This window comes from Patiria miniata, unplaced genomic scaffold (assembly GCF_015706575.1).
Source record: "Patiria miniata isolate m_02_andy unplaced genomic scaffold, ASM1570657v1 HiC_scaffold_16, whole genome shotgun sequence".
In the NCBI taxonomy this organism is placed as follows: Eukaryota; Metazoa; Echinodermata; class Asteroidea; order Valvatida; family Asterinidae; genus Patiria; species Patiria miniata.
Window position 1 is genome coordinate 8,769,685 of NW_024037054.1, and position 22,313 is coordinate 8,791,997.

Here is a 22,313-nt window from a genome sequence, read left to right on the forward strand (position 1 = left end):
ATCTGGGATAATCTGATATTCAACACGGTATCTTAATCATGTTAGTGAGCTTTTTACATGATTCCAAACACATAAAGTGACTTTTCCTGCTTTGTATTACAACCAAATGTTCATGTAAATAAGTCCCAAAACATAAAGTGTCTTTTCATTCTCTTTTGAAGGGAATGGAGTCCTAAACTACATGATTACCAAAACGTGCCTGGAACTTATTGCCAACAATCCATTCAGCGGTAACTGTACCGTAAACTTTCCCTTGGCATTTTGCCAAGAATTGTAAAGGAGCGGGATCGCAGTAGTCACATGTGTTTTTGGAGACTGGCTATAGACTTATCAGTAACATTATTTGCAGAGGTGCAGATGGAAAAGCTTGACTGTTGGGGGGGGGGGGGTCTGAAATGTTACCATGTACATAATCAGAATAGGCCTTCTGTGAACTTGAGATACCGTAACCTTGTGAACAAACGCACAGAATCACATCTGTTTATACCCGATTAAGTTTTTTTCCCAGGGGGGGGGGGGGGGGGGGTTCATGGGTTCAAATGGACCAAAGGCAGATTTAAATAGATAATTGTAGAGTTCTCCGTTTTGTTTTATCTGTGCTGCGTTCTTCAAGGGCATTTTTTTTTAACCTACCGTGTAACTACATGTACATGGGTAAAAGTGTAAGTGTGTACAGTTTCCATGACATCCTACTCAATTATGTATTCAACATTCACACAAAGTGCCACTCAGTGCATTTTCAAAAGTTTTGCCACAACAGCTCAGCCAGAACGATGCTACCTGGGTCTTGTGTACTTTGGCTTTTGCCATAAAAACCCTCCTTTATTTGGGTGTCTTTGTTGCTTTCTGGATTTCTGCGATTATAAAACTTAGAAAATGGCTGGTAAAGAAGAGCCTTTCAATTAGATATTTTCCAGGGCTGCTTGGACACAAAAGAGAAGTACCTGTACACAGAAAACCAACATTTCCCACAGATCATTTACTATAGACTGGAATTTTCAGGATGAGACATTAAACAGTTGCAAAATTAAATGTTACAATTTCTTGGGGGGGGGGGGGGGGGTGGGCACTTGCTCATGTAGAAAGTGGATACTTTTTCCCAGATGTTTTTTTATTCTCATGATTTTCCATACATGTAGAAATTGCTGATGCAACCAGTAGGCCCGGTGCGTGTTTACATTCATTTCTATTTGTACATGTACAAATGTAGTCCTCCTTTTGAAACATATGTTGCACAGTTTCCCAACGCGTTGAACTTGCTACGATGTAATTCACCAATTTCAGATAAGGGTGTTTAAAATTACACTCGACGTGGACTAGTGACAACTATTTGTGGAAGGAAATCCTCATATAAATTATCACAAAGTGAGAGAGAAACTGACTGGGATCACTAAAAATATATATGCAGTTGCTCAGAGTAGTACTATTCATTGAAGGAAAATAGAAATTGAAACATATTTACTCAAGTGTACGTGTGTACATATTTTTTAAGGCTAAATATAGTACTGGACTTCCAATGCACGTCATGAGTTTTACCATAATGCAAATCACATTTTATTGTACCTGTTTAAAGATCTGCAATGATGATAAAAGTAACGCAATAAAAAAGTCAATTAATTAAGCCAATGTCAGTGTTGATGAATAAGGATGTATTTTGCCACTGGCAACTGATACCATTAAAGGGAATATACAACATTTGCAAACATCGAAAAATAAAATTACCAAGTTTTTACGAAATACCTTACTAGGATGTTGGTAAATGACAGTCAAAAGCATCCTATAAAATTATGGCACCTGGTGTGAAGTCATTTTCAAGAAAATGGTATTTTTGTATACGTTTCCAGCGTGGTCAGCCGACCACCGTTGGAAAAACCTAACTATTTTGCAACTACTGCTCCAAATTTAACATTTTTTATTCAGTTTAAATTTTGTTTGCTATTGGTTACATATTCATGAACAGGTGCAGGCCAGCTAGACTTGTTCCCTTACCTTAGGCCTACAATTTTCCGCATCTGGAAATTGATCTATTTTATCTTTAGTGGAGTCAGGGAACCAGACTACTTGAACATTTTTGATTTTCTTGGTTTTTCCAGCATTTTCGAACAAAAAACTTCAAACAAAATTTGATCTATTATACTTCCCCTTCAAATAGTTCATTTCTGAAAATTACAGCAAAAGCCATGATGTACATTCCCTTTAAGACATCACTCCAGCATACATTTTAAACATGAATATTATGTTGTAAATGCTCATGCCCACTTAAGTTTTTAATGAGTTACATGTAGACAGGCGTTTCAGGATAGGCATGGGGGGGGGGGTTATTGTGGCCAGATGAGGTTACGAGGACCCCCCCCCCTTCACATGCTAAGTGTAAGAACCATTCTCAATCCACAATATGTTTTAACTTTTTTCAGTTGCAAATCCATCATAATATCGTAAAACATGTTTGAATGGTGACTGAATCATTGATGTGTGTACATGTACATGTAGTACCTTTCCTTGTACAAAAATCACTTTATTGTTGGACACTAAAAATTGAGAGCCTCTGACTGACTGACTGAGTCACTGAGGACAAAAAGTGTCCAAAATGAGATATTTGGTCCAGCTCGAGTAAACAAGACTTGAAAGATCTACCCCAAATCTTTAGACTGTCAATTTTTTTCTGGCAACTCACACAACTCCTTGGAATTTTGTGTGTGTAACCTCTACAAATTTAGGCAGGAAAAAAATGCGCTGAATGACATGGGCGTTGACAGGATTTTTTCTAGAGGGGGGCAAAGCACATTTTCCCCTCCCAAATCACTATTTTTTCCAGCATTTTCCCGATTGATCATTTTTGGAGGGTGGGCAGGGATATTTGCGCCCCCCCCCCCCCCCGGGCCAACCCATGAAATTAGCAACAATATGATTTCACCCTCTTTTTTCCCCCCCTTTTTTTCCCTTCTTTTTTTTTTTTGGGGGGGGGGGGGAAGCACCCCTTGCCCCCCCCCCCTTGCCCCCCCCCCCCCTTGCGACTGCCCATGCTGAATGACGAAGTGCATTCTCATTGGGAGCCGAGCAGAGGAATATTTTTGGTTGACCCATATTTGCCTGGCTTGCAGCAAGTGCAATATTTTTGGCTAGCCCCTATTTGTAACTGGTATGTGGCCAATTACGATGGCTGCTAACAGGATTGCAGGACTGAGTAGGAAGTATTTGGTTAAGCCATTGATATCCTGAACAATCTCAGGGACCTCTAAGCTTTCTGCCAATCTGTATTAAAAACTTCCTGTAGTGTTGTTAAAAAGACAAAAACAGTGCAAACGCCATAGTTACAAGATTGCAAGTATACACACAAACAGCCCTCTGCAATTTTTGTTTCAACTCCAAAGCAATGATTGTAGCGGTATTTTAGAAATCTGAAAATTTAGTTGTGTCTATGCATTTGCAAGGTGGGGGAGGGGGGGGGGGGGATGATTTATGCACATTTTAACAACATGGGCTCTGTAGGGGTGTCATTGTGGGTGGGGTGGGCAAATGTCCCTCCCAACCCACCCTCTAAACATTTTTAAATTGAGCCAGAGAAAGTACGTACATGTACATGTACAAGGCTTTTGGGAAATAATGTGCTTTGCTCCCCTCTAGAAAAAAATACTGGCGAGGCCCATGTATAGATTTACACAGATGAAATGTATTTTGTTATGCATCAGTTGTGAGCCAAATCTTTAATCTCAATCTTAAGTCTAACTTTCCCGTGGTCAGAATATTAGCATTTAATGGTAATGTACATACCGTACATGTACAGAATGATCATTGACCCCGATCCCGTAACAAGAATGCAATGTCTGATGTGTTACACATTCCTTGAAGATGCTCTACGGACACCAAGACGTGGCTAATGCTCTTTAATTCTGTGGCCCCAAAAAGCTTGTTTTTCTGGACGGTTCTATTTTTAGGAAGGGCTGGAAGCCGCAATGTTGTTTTGATCTTCATGTGCATCAGTGAGGAACTGCTCGTGAAAAACCTGCCTGTAGTATCAATCACGTGAAGACTATCCAGGCCGTGAATTTGATGAGTTAGTCTGGGCTTCCTCGTTGAAGGACAGTGGCCCAGTTCAGACTGAAAAAAAAAAAAAAAACCGAAAGACTTAATTATCTTTACATTTACATTTATTCCATTTTCGGGATACATTTGTTACAACAATTACAAACAGTAATTATTTGTAAATGTTATGATTTTTTAATTCAAGAATGTTTATGACCGAGGCAGATAAAATTAATTGTGTTTGTGGTAACCCGACCTATCTGGATTGTTTGTGGCCAAATTGCGGACCTCAAACTTCATATTGACATATTTGGCTAAAACCTAAAATAAAGTATAGTTGAAAAATTAAAAAAGTCTTCCCTACATGTATGCCTATGTGTGTGTTTTTGTGTGTTTTTGGTTGATTAACAGGTAAAAGATTTTAAACGGAATACAGTTAGGTATCATAACAGTAAAAGTAATCGTAAAGTAAAAGATAAAAAAGTTAAAATAAAATTACTTTCCTACAGTGTACCTGCCTACCTAGTCCGTATGGAATATAGCACAGCAAGGGTCTATGATGCAAGTAGATTCGGCAATTAATTATGCACTTCGCAAGACTGCGTCTTGACCTCGAGATTCTGACCATTCAGCGGGCATCTTCTATTGTGTCTCGTGGTAACCCGTTAACAGCTTTTAATGTCCACATTTCTGATCGAAATGACATCACAATTTCTAAAGTCGACTCCTATTGCCTGGTGCATGGGGTCGCATAAAATGTGCACGTTCACATCTATCAGACTTTGGTTATGGAAGGGCTCCATTGAACAATGATACTCCTACTACTGCCTACGGTCAAAGGGGAAAAACTCCATAGATTGCGAAAAGTTTGGTGACTTTTTGCCAAACTTTCACTGAGCATCAATTGCTCAGTTTTCTGTATACTTTACCTTTGGTATTTTTGTAATAGTTGTCCCTGGAGGCAATCCACTTCAAACAAATCAACAGACCGGAAAAGCCGCTTTCAGTTTGCCACAAAAAGTGCGGGAATTCTACCAGGGCGTTGTTTTTTGTCAAAAGGTATTATTTGGAGAACTAAAGTCCGGTAGGAAGTCTTGTGAATGGAGTTCATGCTTGTCTGCATTGGCCCCCAGAGTGGTGAGGTAAAAGTGCAACACATCTGTTTGATGTTGGTTCGTTCACAAGGTTACCTGTACTGGGTTTGCTACATAAGTCTTTTCTGAAAAGAATTTTGTTGTCTCGCTTTTAAAGCAGTGATGTTGCTAAAAAATGTCCAGCCTTTATTTCCCTTTCGTATTATAAATAAAGTTGTACATTAAAAACTACTTGTACATGTACAGTTTACAGTACTGTGTATATTGCGCATCATACGTATGTGTCATGTGTATTTGTACGGCACACCATGCTGATGTTTGTTGGCTTTGTGCGCACTGTATGCATCATTACACATTCATGTTCACATGTACATGTGTAGCAGAAAAGTGTGAAGCTACATTTGTACAAACTACATGTATGTAATTGGATTACATTTTGCATGTTCAGCTATATTTATTTAGGCCAATATTGGTTTAACCATCAGATAATGAGAAATGGGTTGTTTCATCTTTCCAAATTCCAGCCGTGTGATGCTTAACTAGAGGGAGTCCAGTTAGAGGCCCCACCCCCAAACTTTAGCCTTTTTGTAACAGACCTTGTCCCTTTTGGCATTCCATAAATCACCCTTAAGCAATAAGTTAACTTGCGTTTGTGTGCTGAAAAAGCCAAAAAATTCTAAAACTAGCCTTTATTGCAAAGAGTTATGAAAAGCAAAGATTCAGATAATAATTATTTCTTTGTGTTTTGAATGGGCTTGGGTGTGCTTTTCAAATGCTACGCTAGTCACACTGTTCAGTTGAGTGAATTGGCAGATAGCCAATTGGACAGGTCACTAACAGCAGGTGGTTCAATTAGCAAAACATGGAAGCGGCTTGGTCTACGCATTTGCAGGCTTCATTAAGTCTCGCTGTTTGATTTCAGATGAATAGGTAGGCTAATTGGCCAGGCGTGGAACACACATTGCCTCTTTCATTATCCCTTGGCCTTTTTCTCTCTCTATGTGGCAGTGATGTGCACATGATCTGCTGAATTCCCCCCAAATTAAGCCCCCACTATGGTACGGTTGACTCATGTTTCTATCAAAGGGAGAATGATTGAGCATACGTTATGAACTGCTGACAAGCAGGTCACGTGCAGGAGCAGTGCGTATATTCAGCCACTTCTGCATTATCAAGAAAATGCAGTGGATTTACAAATTGAACATACACATTTGTGAGGAAAATTGATTGCAAAATAGGATAAGAAAGTGTGAAGTACACTGTACTCGTATGGATGCAAAAATCCTGACCATCTCCCCAGGTCTTCACCACAGTGTGAAACCCCCCCCCCCATCCCCTCGTCCCCCCCTCCCCTCGTCCCCCCTCCCCCCCCACCCCACTAACCCCCCACCCCACTAACCGCCCCTAACAATACCCCCCCCCCCACTACCCCCTCCCCTTCCGCTTCTAGTATGTAGTGCATTATAGAAGGTTTCAGTGTGAAAATTTAATGGGGCAGAGATTTGGGTACAAGGTCAAATTTGTGTCTGCAATTCATATTTCCAATTCGTTTGACATGTTGAACCTGACACGGTCTGGTAGATGGTGGATTTATGTTGAGGCAGAGAGAAAAATAATCAATATATTCTATGTTTGTGAAGCTTTTGGTTTGTTAAAAGTAGGTACCTGAACATGTAGTATGAAGGTGTTGTACACAATTGCACATGTACATATACCGGTATGCACACAAAAATTTGTACCACAACCTTATGCTACCGGTATGTGAATACATGTACTAACTCCGAGAAGTTATGTCTGCAAGTTGGAAACTGTAGCCTTTTGGGGATTATGTTCTAAACATTCCAGGTGTTGAATGTCAAATTGTGAATGATGTGAGGGATGTTGAACACTAGGCATTGCTAGCACCAGTATATGCCAAACAATTTGATGTCATGTCTGGTACAGGGCCAAGCATGCAGAGCATGCCCCTGATCCCCAACAGGAATCTAAGAACCAGGGTTATGTAAGGTCAGCTGTATTGGTTACAATGAGGGCATTCGACACACAGGGTAAATACTTCACAGAAAGGATAAGAATTTGTTGAACTTGGGGCGGGATATATGTCATAAATCATGTTTTGTACAGCGATATGAGTCATAAACAAATGTGGCCATTATCTACCATTCAACTGACATTATTTCTTATCAAAAGTATAATGGCATTAAGTTTGATTTATTTTGACATTATTTCTTATCAAAAGTACCGGTGTAATGGGCTTGAAGTTTGATTTATTAACTGACATTATTTCTAATGGAAAGTAATAATGAGCTTGAAGTTTGATTTATTAACTGCTGTGCATGAACATGTGTACAAGGAGGTGGTTTTTACACCAGAATTGGTGAACAGAAATAAATCAAATTTTCAAAACAACATTTATTGATGGAAGGAATGCCTCATCATTGAAATTACTGTGAAACTTTATAATTTATGTCATTTTGTTTTAAAGATCAAGCATCCATCCCTACATATGGGTATTTTATTTATTTTCCCTGGTCTTGCTCTTCCTTTGTTAAGTTTGCTTTTGTTTAATTTTAAAAGTTATCAAAACAAAAAATAGTGTGATTGTTGCTACACTGCAGCAAAACAAACTCTGATTATTTTGATGTTTAAATTTGCTGAACTTTGTACATCTTGTGAATCGATTCGACATCATCCAGTCGGACTGTTTATTGCCTTGATGCTATCACACTTAGCAAAATGAATCATTATATTTAGAAACTGATGGCGTTGGAAGAATCAAATGTGAAGGTTAATTCACCGGAGAGCCTGAACCATTTTGAGACAGAGTCATCTCTAGTTCAAGGTTTTCCTGAAATTAAAAAATTGTTTCCAAGGAAAAAGAATAATCTGATGACAAGTGGTTTCCTCTTTTTTTTGTCCATCTTGAGAAGTTATCAGTTGTGATGTGCGTGCTCTCATTACTCAAATATCTCATAACTAATAATTTCTGGTTTATGAAGCGCAGTCCATGTCCAGACAGAGACTGGTATGACTTGACCATATGTTTCAAGTTTTGGTCCATATGGTTGTCATTGATACCAGACGAGAGATAATGAATGGGAGATGAGATACCGGTATGGTTTAGACAACGATAGGAAATTTTAATCAGAATCGTAGAAATGATCATGAACTTGCAACACTTTTACATGTATGTAGGCCATTGGTTATGGGTGGCCTTTACATTTGTACATGATCACATTGTACCCATGAACGTGAATCTTTCAATTAAATCTTCAGTTAGGAGTTGTATCCAGATACACGCATTTTTTTTACATTACTGTAGAAGAAAAATAGGAATGGAAATTGTATGAAGAATGCTGTTATGTACATGTATAGGGGGCCTACAAACTTCATCACAGAATTTCTTTTTTGTACATCTGTGGACATGTACAATGTACGTGTGTATATCAGCATTTGTTTTGAGACAACATCTGTACCGGTATGCCCAGAAATTTAGATTTTATTGTAAGGAACTACATGTAGGAGTCACTCTATCTGCTTGATCAATGTTAAGAGTGAAGTGCAATGAGAATTCAAATCAGATTAGAAAAGTTGTTGATGCCTCGGTACACAAATCCCCTTTCACTTTGTACCGGATTTTTCTGATTACTTCCCTAACCCTACTTCTTTGTTTTACAGCCAATGCAAACAAACTGAAATACATGTACATGTATGTACATTGTACCTACTCATAATAAGTACCGGTACATGTAATGTACAATGTACAAGTATCTCAGAGCTGTCGTCTCTGAAAGTTAACACTTTCCTCAACTGCCCATACCAACAAACTTATACTGTTCACCTGCACTTGCCCATTCCCCAAATCTCCTTGTAGTACATGTAAAACAAAAGTACATCAAGGTCAAGAATGTTGGCTAAAATCCAATGGCCGTATGATAAGGGCCATGAAATACCACCAGAGGCCAAGGTTGTGTATTAAATCACAGGAGTGCCGGGTGACACCAACTTGAAATTGAATGGTAGGATGGGGGTACATGTACCGTACTTGGTGGTACAGTGTCAAGTTCCTACGTGGTATCGTACAGTGTCAAGTTCATACACGTGAAAAAATGTACTTGTAATTGTATGTAAACAAAATTAATGTTCATAAGATTGAGACATTTATGTGGTTGGTGCATGTGCAATAGGGAAGGGGGGAATTCATATTTTAATAGAATGAAAATTTAAGAAGAAAAAAACCAGAAAATGATCTGGAAATGATTGTTGAGGTTTTCATGAACTCGGCATACATTGTTAAAACTTTTTATGGAGCGTCCATATATATGTTAGCCCTTGGTCATTTCAAGGGAATATTAATGTGCACTTTGCTTACGAAAAACATTAACCATCTGCGTAAATAACCTCAATCATGAGGAATTTTTGCCCTCTTGAATTTTACAAAATCCTCCACTGTTCAATTAAACAAATATTGTGTCATTTTTTGTACATGCACTTGAAGTTGAACAGGAATGAAGCACCATATGTACAGTGTATGCTCTTTGTTAATCCTGCAAAATCATCCGAAACCTTCTGATGGATGTTAAGATTCGGAAGGGTTAGGGTTAAAGCGTGTTGATCATTGTCCTGGACCATCAACCCCATTGACATCATGTGACCCTGTGACCTAATTCCAAGGTTAATAATCTCTAGACTTTGCTGATGAGTTGTACATAAAAATGAGTGTTTGTGCTGTGTACACAAATTATTTGGCAGCGTTTACCAACACAGCTGTTTGTTTACAAATTACCAAACACCTGTTGACATACTGGATCATGCCACACACAGTTGCCTCTGAAACCTGCAGGTGCCTTTGTGTTATTGTTAAAAAAAATTAACACAAATTGGAACAGTACAACTATAAAACATGTATGTGTGTACAATTGTACCAGTACATGTAGAAAAATTGAACATTGTAATGTCCTTATGTTCCATAGTTTAGCAAGCAGGCATGACATTTTTTAGATTAGTTTAAAATCGGACACTGAGTGAAACTGAAAGCAATCTTTATGCATTTTTCAGTTCTTTTATCCAATTTTCAGATTGTTGTTTTAACTTTACAATATAAACAAGATTGTCATGTGTGTATGAATTAGTTGGGAAAAAACATGTGCAATTGTAAAATTTCTAATTTTGTGTAGTTTGATTGTTCATGTATTTGGAAGTTCAGTGTTTGAAATAATTTTTGTTTTAAATTATTACGTTAAGTACAAGTACATACTACCATATAACGCGTTAAATAACAGTTTATCCAAAATGGTCACATCTGGAATTCAATTGTAACTAGTATGACTGCCAATACAATTATTATTATTGGAAGATTCCTATTCAGAATGTCAAAAAAATTACAATAATTATTCATTGAGAAACGCAATCATTGCAGCAAGTATATCTAGGGGAATGTCAGATGCAATTTGTATGCTGTCTTTGCACTCCATGCATTCATCATTCATGAACTACGTACATTCACCTCCTGAAATTTACATTGTACACAGGGAATAGGGGGAGGCTTGTAAACCTACCCCTCCCCACCCCCCATCCCCCTATGAGGCCATTGCCCCAGTGTGTCCCACGGTCAGATTCAATCGAATCAGATGGGCATTTATCAGCCACTGATGCAGTAGATTAGCATCTCTTGAGAAAACAGTACTGGCAAACTGACAGAGGTGAACATTTCAATACTGTCGTATATCTCGTGCATAGAAATTTGATATTTTAACTGGAAAAGGAGAATAACAATATTTTAGTCAAACAAAAGGTTACTTTAATGTACCGGTACTTGTTTTTTTTAACATATTTTAAAGTTACAAGGAGTTTTGATTCCTCGTGATTTTCTTTTAATTCTCCAGTGAATGAAAAACATTCCTTCCAATGTTTTGGATTAAAAAAAAAACCCAAAGAACTTTGATTTTAAAACAAGCCTACATTTGTACATGTATAATTCACAAATGTACTTTTAGCTAACTCTGTTATTGTAATTTTGGAAATAAATTTTATAATACAGTTTTAGACGTCTGAAAAAGTGTTTGCAGGAAGTTTGTGAGAATGTCATGGGTTAAATGTACAGTAACGAATTTTGCAAGTGCTGCATTTGGATCCAACATTTCCAGATGGAAAAACAATATTTTATTACCAAAATGTCTAGACTGACTCCGTAGAAATTATGAAGTTAAGATTTTATGATTTTACCTTAAAAAGTATCACATGCTACAATATCCAAAATTTCCAGATGGAAAAATAATATTTTTTTTTACAAAATGTCTATGCTCCGTCGAACTTCTGTAGAGATTTTATGGATTTTTCCCTTTTAATGTATCACATGCTACAAATTCTGCAAACACATGTTGTATCCAAAATTTCCACTTTATATTTTTATTACAAAATGTCTACGCTCTGTCGAACTTCTGAATTACAAATTTGATGGATTTTCCGCTTTCCTTCTCTAGCCCCTGGGCAGTCCAAATGTTGACTCAACTGTGTGTTACAGTACTTACATTGGCCACTTTGTAGATATGTTATGTGTCTGTTCTAGACTAGACATGTTTCAAGTCTTTGTGTCCAGTTCGCGATCATTATGTGTGATGCTCTGTCCATATGTCACGGTGACTCTAACAAAATTGACTTGAAACAATGTCATTGTCTTGACATCAGTGAATGTGTAAATGGTTCTGTAAGAATCTAGACTAAAACTGCATACAGGAAAAATAGTTCAGCATACATGTACATACACACGTAAGTGATTGCTGTAAACCAGGCAAAGTGATGGACTTGGAAGCAGTCTAGTACTTGACCCACATTTGGAGTGAACGTGGCAACGAACACAGGTAATGAGACATCCCAGCCTCCCAACTGCTGTTTTTCACGCTACCTTCTCTCCGACTTGAGCAGAAGTGTGAATTTCCTGTCATTCAATCGATTGTTTGGATATCCAATATATACAACTAGCCTGAGAGGATGAAAACAAACTATCCCACTCCCATCTGACTTTATAATAAATGATGTGTGTTTGAGCTATTGGCATTAACCCTAACCCCCTAGGCCCTTGTTGCTTACAACCATCCTCAATCCTCCAAAATCGTCCAAAATTTTCCAAAATTTTGCAACTCCGCCTAAATTTTTCAAAATTGTCAGACAGTCCTGCCTCAAAATGCATTCATCCTCAATCCTCCAAAATCCTCCTCATCCCAAAACTTTGCACTCGTGTTTAAATGAAGGATAACCAACGCCAAATCCTTCAAAATCATCAGACAGTCCTGCCTCAAAATGCATTCATCCTCAATCCTCCAAAATCCTCTTGTGCTTCAATCACCATTCATCCTCAATCCTCCAAAATCCTCATGTGCTTCAATCACCATTCATCCTCAATCCTCCAGAATCCTCATTTGATTCAATCACCATTCATCCTCAATCCTCTAGAATCCTCCAAAACCGCCAGGAGGATTTTGGAGGAGTGAGGTGGGTTAGGGTTAAGAGGGCTTTGTCAGATCTCATCAATCTTCTCTGTCTGAAGAGTTCACAGGATAATGTGGACGAGGTGATTGGGGGTGCATCATTGACTTGGAATTGTTTTTAATAAAAACCTTTTGGAAATTTGATGAAAATATCACCCAATTAAAATCATATAAGAAAGAATGATTTTAAACATGTGTGCATTCAAAATGATTGCGAAGTTTACTTTGTTATTGTTATCTTCTAACAAATCTTTTGAAACTTAAATCATTTTAATCATGAAAATTTCACCAAATCAAAATCAAATCAGTGTCGTTCATAGATTGTGCACAATTGAAATAAATATGACTTTAACTTTATTAACACTTTCTGTGGGCAAAACTGTGTGGATATAAAACAAATCCAGTCCCGACTGTCCCTCTATTTTGCACAAACATGTGGAAATGATTACCCACTTTAACAATTGATGCTGTAGTACATATCTGTATCCCTTCTGGGTTTTTTTTTTGCAAAAAGTCCCATGACTTTGCCAACTTGATTAGATTTAATAACAGACCCTGACCTAAGCCAGCTGTTTGACAAACTCCAAAAAGCACTCCCAGATTAAAGATGTCTGTTCAATAAGTTTTTAGAATCTTGATAATGTACAGAACTGCATTCTGCTAAGTCTGTAAATTCCATATTTGTTTGAAAAAAAACTCTGAAAATGTTACAATACAGAGAACAGTGATTTGTTCAGTGTATAAAAGTCTGTCCTTTTTTAACTGCTTCATTTATCAGGCCTACCTATTAGACTGACAGTGACAAGGAATTTCAATTTTGAAAAAAAAAACACACTGAGGTAGGATTACAAGGGTACCCCTGCATAATGACACACGTAGATGAATCAGTAGTTTTGTGTACGAAATGCCCTGTGTTTGTATGAATATGATTCTGAATACATGTATTTGCACCAATCATGCATATACACATGACATGCGTGACTGAAGATCAGTGTACCGGTATTATGAGGAAAAAAATCACGGATGTAGGATAAACAACCTATTGTACCAGGATACCTTTTTTGATACACCACACTGGGTACATAGGGAAAAAAATGGATCCTACATGTACGTGGGCAATTCTCCATGGGAGAGCAAAAAATGTCAAAAATAAATATTTACATATTAAACCTTTTTTGTACTTTTTCCAGACCTCAATTAAATGGGGAATTCAGTTCAAAAAACAAAATTGAAAAAAAATACATATTTCTTGTAAAAACAGTGATTTTTGCCATTTGTGATTAAAAACGTTCAGATTTGGTAAAAAAATAAAATTTTGTGTATGTATTAGTTTCTGAATTATCGGGAAAAGATTTGATTTATTTTATGATGTTACAAGTTACTAACATTACTCAGGGTCATTAAAAAAAAATCTAAAAATATAAATATATAAATATATATAGTGTAGGCCTTCATTTAAAAATCCGTTACCAAAAAAATGGCAAAAGTTACTTATTTCACAAATTTTCTTGTTTTTTTTCTTCAAATCATGTATGTTGAGAAAAGACCCTACTATAAACATAAATGAAAAATAAAAACTTTAAAATAGTAATTTCTTGGCATTTTTCCAAGTGGTAACGGAATTACGAAACGGTAACGGAATTACGGTAACGGAATTACGCATGCACTAAGTATACACATTTCCTCCAGATTATGTACATGACATATTAAATAGGACATTTGCATGTCACCTTGGACAATAACTCTAAATACTAAATTACTTGTTAAATCATTTCCCTCTTTAATTTGCTATTATACAATTAAAAATAATCAGGTGTTCCATTGATATTTTTTACTTTTACTTTTTCTTTTTTACTATTTAAAAAATGCTAATAGTTGTTTGGATGCTTAAAGGGAATATACAACATTTGCAAACATCAGAAAATAAAACTACCAAGTTTTTACGAAATACCTTACTAGGATGTTGGTAAATGACAGTCTCAAGCATCTTGTAAAATTATGGCACCTGGTGTGAAGTAATTTTCAGGAAAATGATATTTTTGTATACATTTCCAACGGTGGTCGGCCGACCACCGTTGGAAAAACCTAACTATTTTTCAACTTCTGCTCCAACTTTACACTCTTTCCAGTCCAAATTTTGTTTGCTTCCGCGTATCTCTTACATGTTCATGAATGGGTGCAGGCCAGCTAGTCTGGTTCCCTTACCCTCCAATTTTCCGGCATCATGATCTATAAATTGATCCATTTTACCTTTAGTGGAGTCAAGGAACCAGACTACTTGAACAGTTTTGTTTTTCTTGGTTTTTCCAGCATTTTCGAACACAAAACTTCAAACATGTCAGTGTAACAATATTTGATCTATTATACTAACCCCTCAAATAGTTCATTTCTGAAAATTACAGCAAAAGCCAATGATGTACATTCCCTTTAAATATGTGTTGCCAAAGCCGTTGTCTGGTACCCACAGAAAATATATTCCACAACAAGTATATGAAAGTTGAGTACCAGACTGTACTTGTACTTCTACTTGGCATAACTTAACATCTTCCCTTGCTCAGAGATGCCAACCAGTGTAGTTTTATTGTATTTTCTACGATAAACTAGTGAAATACGATAATACCATTGTTCATAGTAAAATTCGATTTTCGGTAAAAAAAAAAATACATTGCTAACAGGCAATGCAGCCATCACCAGACTGCTTCATTTGACCTTGACCTTTGACCTAAAAAATGAAGCCCAGACATGTTTAGGCCTACATTTAAATTTTGATCTGCTAATTTTCACTTAGCTTTCCCCTTGTGGCATTTTATAAACTTCTAAAATTTGTATTGTGATGAGTTTATGTTGAATTCAATGTTAATGTATTGCATTTACCTATTACATGTAAACCTATGGCGTAATTCCGTTACCGCCCAGGCGTAATTCCGTTACCGTGATTAAAATGCAAATTATGAAAAGAGTGATTATTTTTTCAACTTTGTTCTGCATTGTAGTTAACAACACCCCTGAACTCTACAAACAACAGGTAGTGTCCAATTTTAAAATTTCAAAACTTCAGAGAGTTTTATTAATTTATGCGAGAACTCAAATATGCTTGTCCTCCGTCCGTAATTCCGTTACCGATATTAAGCTCCGCCCCTTAAAGGGTAATCTTGTGGGATTTTTTTTTTTTTAGCGGTCAATCAATTCTACTGGGTCTTGGCTCCCTTTCCATGTTTAGATTAGTTGCCTAGCATAGAACATATTTTCTTGGGAAAGAATAATCCTTGACAAAGTGACAAAATTCCGTAATTCCGTTACCAAAGAATTGCCCACATGTATATTCTCCTGCTATCTGAACATTCACAGACAATTAAAAAAATCAACTCTTCCCCTGCCATGCCTTTAGCCAGAGAGAGAGGCTTAAATTAAAGACATTTTACCCACTGTATTAAAAAATCAACCAAAATAAGAGAGATTTTCTGCAGGAATTGTGTGTTGCAGAATGTACACATGTACATTTTACAATGTACATGTACATGTACATCAACATACTTTACTTGTATCTCAAGTCAAAACGTAATAATAAGTCGCAGTGAAGTTTAGAAAAGCCAGGTTGAGTTTAATTTTAAAATCATAACACGAAGCATCTACATGTACATGTATGCCAGGAGGAGTTTGAGCCCCCTTTTTACACTTTTTGTCTTTGTGTGTTATGTGTTCATGTACATGTAACGGTAGGCCTACACTTGTAAGCATTCAATGGAGATGCATTGCTCAGTATTCATCTAGTTCATTGTGCAGATGACATTCACCTCAAGCCTTGGCACACTGAGTGGGCTGAGTGTCCCTGCACTCCCCAGGCATGAAATCCATTGATTCTCCCTGGTCTAGCTATTGCACCAACGCTGATGAGGCAGAGCTCAGGCTCGATTGGGGGGGGGGAGGGGTATCATCTTCCCACTCGCATCATCATCCTGTTGTGAATGGATCTGCGCCTAGTTCCATTAATGGAAAAAGAAGAAAAGAAAAGGGGAGATAAAAAAAAAAAACCAGAAAGTCCAATGCACCTGCACGTACTCGTGTCTAACATCCACAATCTGATTCTAGTCATGTTGACAGCACAGAAGTTTCCATTAGCCTCGCTCCAGCCGGAGAGAATTGCATTTTCCTCGTGACTTTGAACAAGGAGGAAAAAAGAAAAAGCCGGGGGGGGGGGCAAGGAAAGTGTTCAGATGGGAGAGAACGTCAAGTAAAAGGATTTTTAAGTACCGGTGTAAATTCCTGGTTGTCTTTAATTGGGAATAAGAGCAGTTGATTTCTCATTGATCCTGATGTTAAACAAGTTGAAGCAAACTTCACCCCCCCCCCCCCCAAAAAAAACCCCAATTGAATGTACTTGAGTCTACTGATGAATATCTTCTTTTAAGTTTTAGCAGATTTTTGTAGCTTATGATATGGTATGTGAAACACACTTGCCATTGATATTTTTTTCATATAGAACTTTGGGATGGAACGTTAGGAAAACATTGTTGTTTGTTTAGTACACCTTTCACGTGTGTCTCCAAACCTCCCAGGCCCTGAAACACATCACCACATTGCCGAACGAAAGCGTGGATCGTGACATCCGTCTCGTCTGTTCACCAATTTGCATGTTGTTGACGGAGGCGCATCCTGCAACCGAAGATTTTATGAGATCAAACCAGCTTTAGTAGGATTGAGTAATAATCCATTATAATTGATTTGTGGAGGAAAGTTTAATTGCGGATGTTATTATGAAACAAAAGGCAGTGATTTTCAAGTGGTCACTGGATCATTGATTTTGTTATTTTATAATTGCTGATACAGTTGAAAACTATAATCGTGAACCTGCTAAAATAAGAGCAAATGTAGTTGAAATTTGCAGCGGATGTATGCTTGTACTTGTAAACCCTGGAATTATCCTACGCTTGATGACATGAGAAAATGAATATATTTTGTAAAAAGGTTATTTTTATGACAAGGATAATTACTTTAATTGAGGCCCAAATAAATGAGGCCTCAAGATAGAACTTTAGAAACTTGATATTTAGTTAGGCGTATATTTACATCATTTTACGAGCAAACTTCTTTTGAACAATACATGCAGCTATAATTAGTTTGCCAATGCAAAGTCAAAACAGCCACTTTTTATGTTAAAAATCAACATTTGCTGGCTGGTTCAAAATGACTCCCTTCCTCGGTAGGAAGTTCTAATATAGACCCTTTTGCCCTTGTTGTGCCTCAAAATGTGACAAACATTAGAGGGAGAACCGACACAACATACTTGTTTACAACATTTCTAATTGTTCAAGACTGTGCCCTTTTCAAGTACGTCATGAAAACAACATGTTTAAGAGATGTACATGTAGACCTTACATGGGTGCACTTTTTGTAAACATGGGTTGTGATGTAATCTGATTTTTATCCAACATTCTTTTCGGCATTCTTACAATGTTTGGCATACTCTTTTTGATAACAATCTAGTCAAGTTAACAATTGTCAAGTGTCATAAAGAAATCCACACGAGTGTTTTCATTAAAACTTTTTGAGGTTTAAGTGACTGAATCTTAATGTGGCCCCGCCAAAAAAAAGTATAAAAATAGAGATTTTTCACACATTTTTTCCCTTATGCTGGTTTATAAGTTGGATTTTTAAGTAAGCAGCCCACCAATAACTATGTGACTGATTCTTTTTGTGATTAAAAAAAAATAATATGATTATTATGTATCTTTTGTTAATTAATCAAAGAAAAATTAAGGAATTATGTGAGAATTGGCCATATTCCCATTGCACGTGGTGCAGATACGTATGTATGCCTTGAAGACATATCCCTAGAAATTTGCCTGAAAACCACTTGAAGACAGAGGTTGCCCTTTCAGCAGGGGCAAAGTCTGAATACTCAGAAATCCCAGCATGCATACAAGCACTGACAGTTCCTGAATTGCACGTCTCACTGTACATTATCCTGCTCAGATACTAAGTAGGTCAGTTTCCCCAGAGCGCTGCTTCTCTGTCCACAGTCATTATTTGCCTTTGACTTGGTGACAGTGATGAAGCTGACTTTTTCTTCAGACTGGCAATCTTGCCTACCTGCTGCTACCGGTATTTGATTTCTTTTTAATGTACACAAGCACCGTATATGTACAATGTTCAAACTTACGCCACGTGTAGGACACGCGCAATAAAGTTACTATCGATTTCATGATTCAACTTCAGTTATCTAAACATCATGGAAGAGGATTAGCATTAACGATGGCTGTTTGTGTATAATTTGTTCATTCATTAAAAAGTCGTTGACTCCACCGGCCATTCTGAAAATCATCTGACTTTCTTCAGCTCTCAAAACTTGGTCACGAGTGAAATGCAATGTAGCAATTCATTTACTTCAAACACAAAGCTGTGAGTATTTTTTGTAGCAACCTTGATAAGTTGCGCAATAACAGGCTCTACAACGATCACAGGTTGCTGGTAAAAATATGCTTAACCAGCATATCATGATTGTGGTGGAGCCTGTTACTGCACAGCTTACATTGTTTTCAGTCCCTACCCCACAACATACCGGTACGCCACCTAAAATGGTTGCGCAAGATACGACATAATTCGTTGCACAAGTCGCGGACTTACTTTTGTGAGATTGTCAAGACTGAAATGTTGCGCAACTTATTTAATAAATTGTGGCACAAATGGACTTAATGCCATTGCGTAAAATTTCGTGAAATTGGCTGTTGTATTGCCTTAGGTTCAACATTACTTCCTCTGTGGTAAACATGGTATTCAATTTCTTACATTGTACCAGTATGTATCAAGAACCGGTATGTTGTTTTTGCCACAGGAAACACATGTACCGGTATTATGCAAGTACATTGTGTACATGTACATGGTACGTACACGTACATCGTACCTCTCAATTTTCAAGTTGTTTTACTGTTTCATGTGTCAGACTGTCACCATCCCTGTGCTTAGAAAAGTCTTGTTTCAGGATTCCAGGAAAGCTACCATTGTGTACACGTACCCATCAGATTTGCATAATCCTTGTCAATCAACAAACTCAATATGTTGGATTACTGTACCTGCCCATACTACATGTATTAGGTGTAATTATTGTCCTCAATGTTTATGGGTCATTAACTCTCTGCCTGTCAGTGTCAGTGGTCTGCCATTATCCAATCCATATCATAGTTTTATTGATGTGCTAATGACAACATTGTCTAACCAATTAAACTAATCACTACAGATACATGTAGCACGAGGTTGGAAACACCTCCATGATGTAAAGAGATGGAGCTCCAATTAACAAGGGAATTGTTAACTGTTTAGACAATCACTGGGTTGATCTTGACTGCTGTGATGGTATAGCTGAAATTGCCACCAAGAGAGGGAGGGTTTTGACGTGCAGCACAAAATGCAAATTTGGTTGACGATTGCCTGTCATGACCAAAAAAAAATGGTTTTTCTGTCACTATTTTGCACAAGTTATTTAGTGACAGACCAAGTGTGCCTTAATTTATTGATAGATGAATATGAGAAATTTATGAGATAAATACAGTCGAGTCTCATTAATACAAACTCGTTCGGACCTAGCCAAATTGTTTGTTATATCTGAATTTTGTATTAAGAGGAACATCAGTCCCATTCATTATGCACATAAATGCACAGTCGGGACTAGGGCTTTATGTTTGTTATAACCAGAATTTTGTATTAACAGAGTTTGTACTAACGAGATTTCGCTGTATCACATAACCTATCGTTTTCATATATTTGGTCTGACGTATTTACTTTTATTACAAGAGTACTAGTATCAGAGATATTTGATTACATAGTGTGCCTCTTTTGCCAGATAATAAAAATTAAATCGAAATGAAATTGGAAATAATTTTCATTGTGAGTATTGGGTAAAGTGGGAAGCATGTAGTCATATTGGTTGCAAAACAGCTGCGGAAATAACAGAAAAACAACAAGAATGTTCTGTTTTCTATAATTTTGACTGGGTTGAGAGAATCGAAGATAAAATAATGTACATGTGTGCAGCATATGACTGTGTCTATGAGTTGAGTTGTCGGCTTCACGTGTCATCTTATCATTTTTCTCATTTATTCCTCGGACCTTTAAAATGGCCCACTGTCAGACCATGGGAAATTGAAGTGTCGAACCTGACCTGTGAGATATGTAATGCTCCAATGTGTGCTAAGTGCAAACCTTCAATTTGATTTGGGCCAGGATGGAGCGTTAAAAAGCTGGCTGCGAGTTCGGTGAATGTATCACGTTTCATTGTGCGGGTGAAATTACACAGTACTGCCGTAGGAATGTCTTCAAGGTGCAAGACTGCTTGGATGACACGGCGGTCTGAACATTTCACTGCCATGAAAAAAAAAGAACCGCTTGTGTTCCAAAACATGTTGTAACCTTAAATAGATTTCTCCAGGTTTAGCAGTGCGCTCACATCTTATTCCTGCATAATTTATGCAACTGGGTTAAATTTTAAAGGGCACTGCCCTTTGGCAATTCATAAATCAGAGAGTCAATGAGGACTGCTTCAATTGTTTTCCCCAGAGTTTGGATTTCTTTTTTTGGCCAAACCTTGGTATCTTTAATTACAACGGACTGTATTTACCGTATTGATGTGGCATATAAACGGAGTTGTATGTTTTTGCGGAGTGCAGTGTACTTAGTGCAGAGTGGCAGTTGCGATGAAAGTATTTAAATAATTTGTGCACACAATAAAGAAGTTCTTTTTAGATTTTGATAATACAGTGCTCCCAAAATGTATACTTGGTCTTTATGATGGTCTTTTGAAGTTATGCTTTTGAAATTCTTCAAAAAGGAAATAGAAAAACTAAACTACTTTAAGTCAATGCTGTTACTGGTTTGAAGCTTTTCATCTTCAAAATACTAGCTTTACTTTGTGAGTTACACAATCACCGGCCCCATCATTATACTCAAATGCTTCTAGCTCCCTATTTTACTCTGAGGAGGGGGTATAAGAACCCAGGCATCTAAAATGGATACAATAGCACGGCATGCGCTGATCCTCCCAGGAATTTTTCTGAAATAAGTACTGGATTTGGTGATCCAGTAAATTAGGAAGGGATGAATGGAGGCATTCTGAAAAGAAGAGAAAGAGGTTTTGGTCATTCTGAAAGAGTATGTACCGGTACCTGAGCAGTGCACCAAGAAGGATGAATGTCTTATTCATGAGTTGTGTAGGCGGCTGAACTGCATGAACTGAGTACTGTATGAAGAGATTTTTGAAAAGGGCCTTTCCCTGAATCCTCTCATCCCAGTTAAATAACTAAGTAGTCTGTAATAAAGGAGCCATAATAGCTTTTGTTCATGGTGGGAAGTTTTCTGTCCAAACAGTCTGTTCTAAGCTGGAAACTTTTCAGTTACACAATCGTTTTTTGTTAGAATGTCCTTGTGGCCATAATGCATACACTAGAAATTGTGTTTATATAATCTTGTGACCTTAATGTAAAGGCTCAGTGTTGCTGAACTGATGTTAAGGCGCAGTATAATGGTACATGTACGGTACAGGCATACACATACACATGTATACACAAGCCAAAATTCTTTAAAACCAATACAAGTTCATTTCTGTTGAAGGCAGTGTTGTCATATTTTTTAACATTATTGCAGTTATTATATTTTCTACAATAAATTTTAAAAACGTGTTCAAATTGTCAAGAGTTCCAAAAAGTACCAGTCAACAGTA

General features: G+C 37.3%; 1 protein-coding gene across 1 annotated transcript in view; it reads left to right on the top strand.

The window, feature by feature from the left end:
* The window catches only part of LOC119722899 (prolow-density lipoprotein receptor-related protein 1-like), an 80,872-nt gene that overhangs the window by 1,129 nt on the left and 57,430 nt on the right, over positions 1-22,313 (top strand). The window lies entirely within an intron of this gene.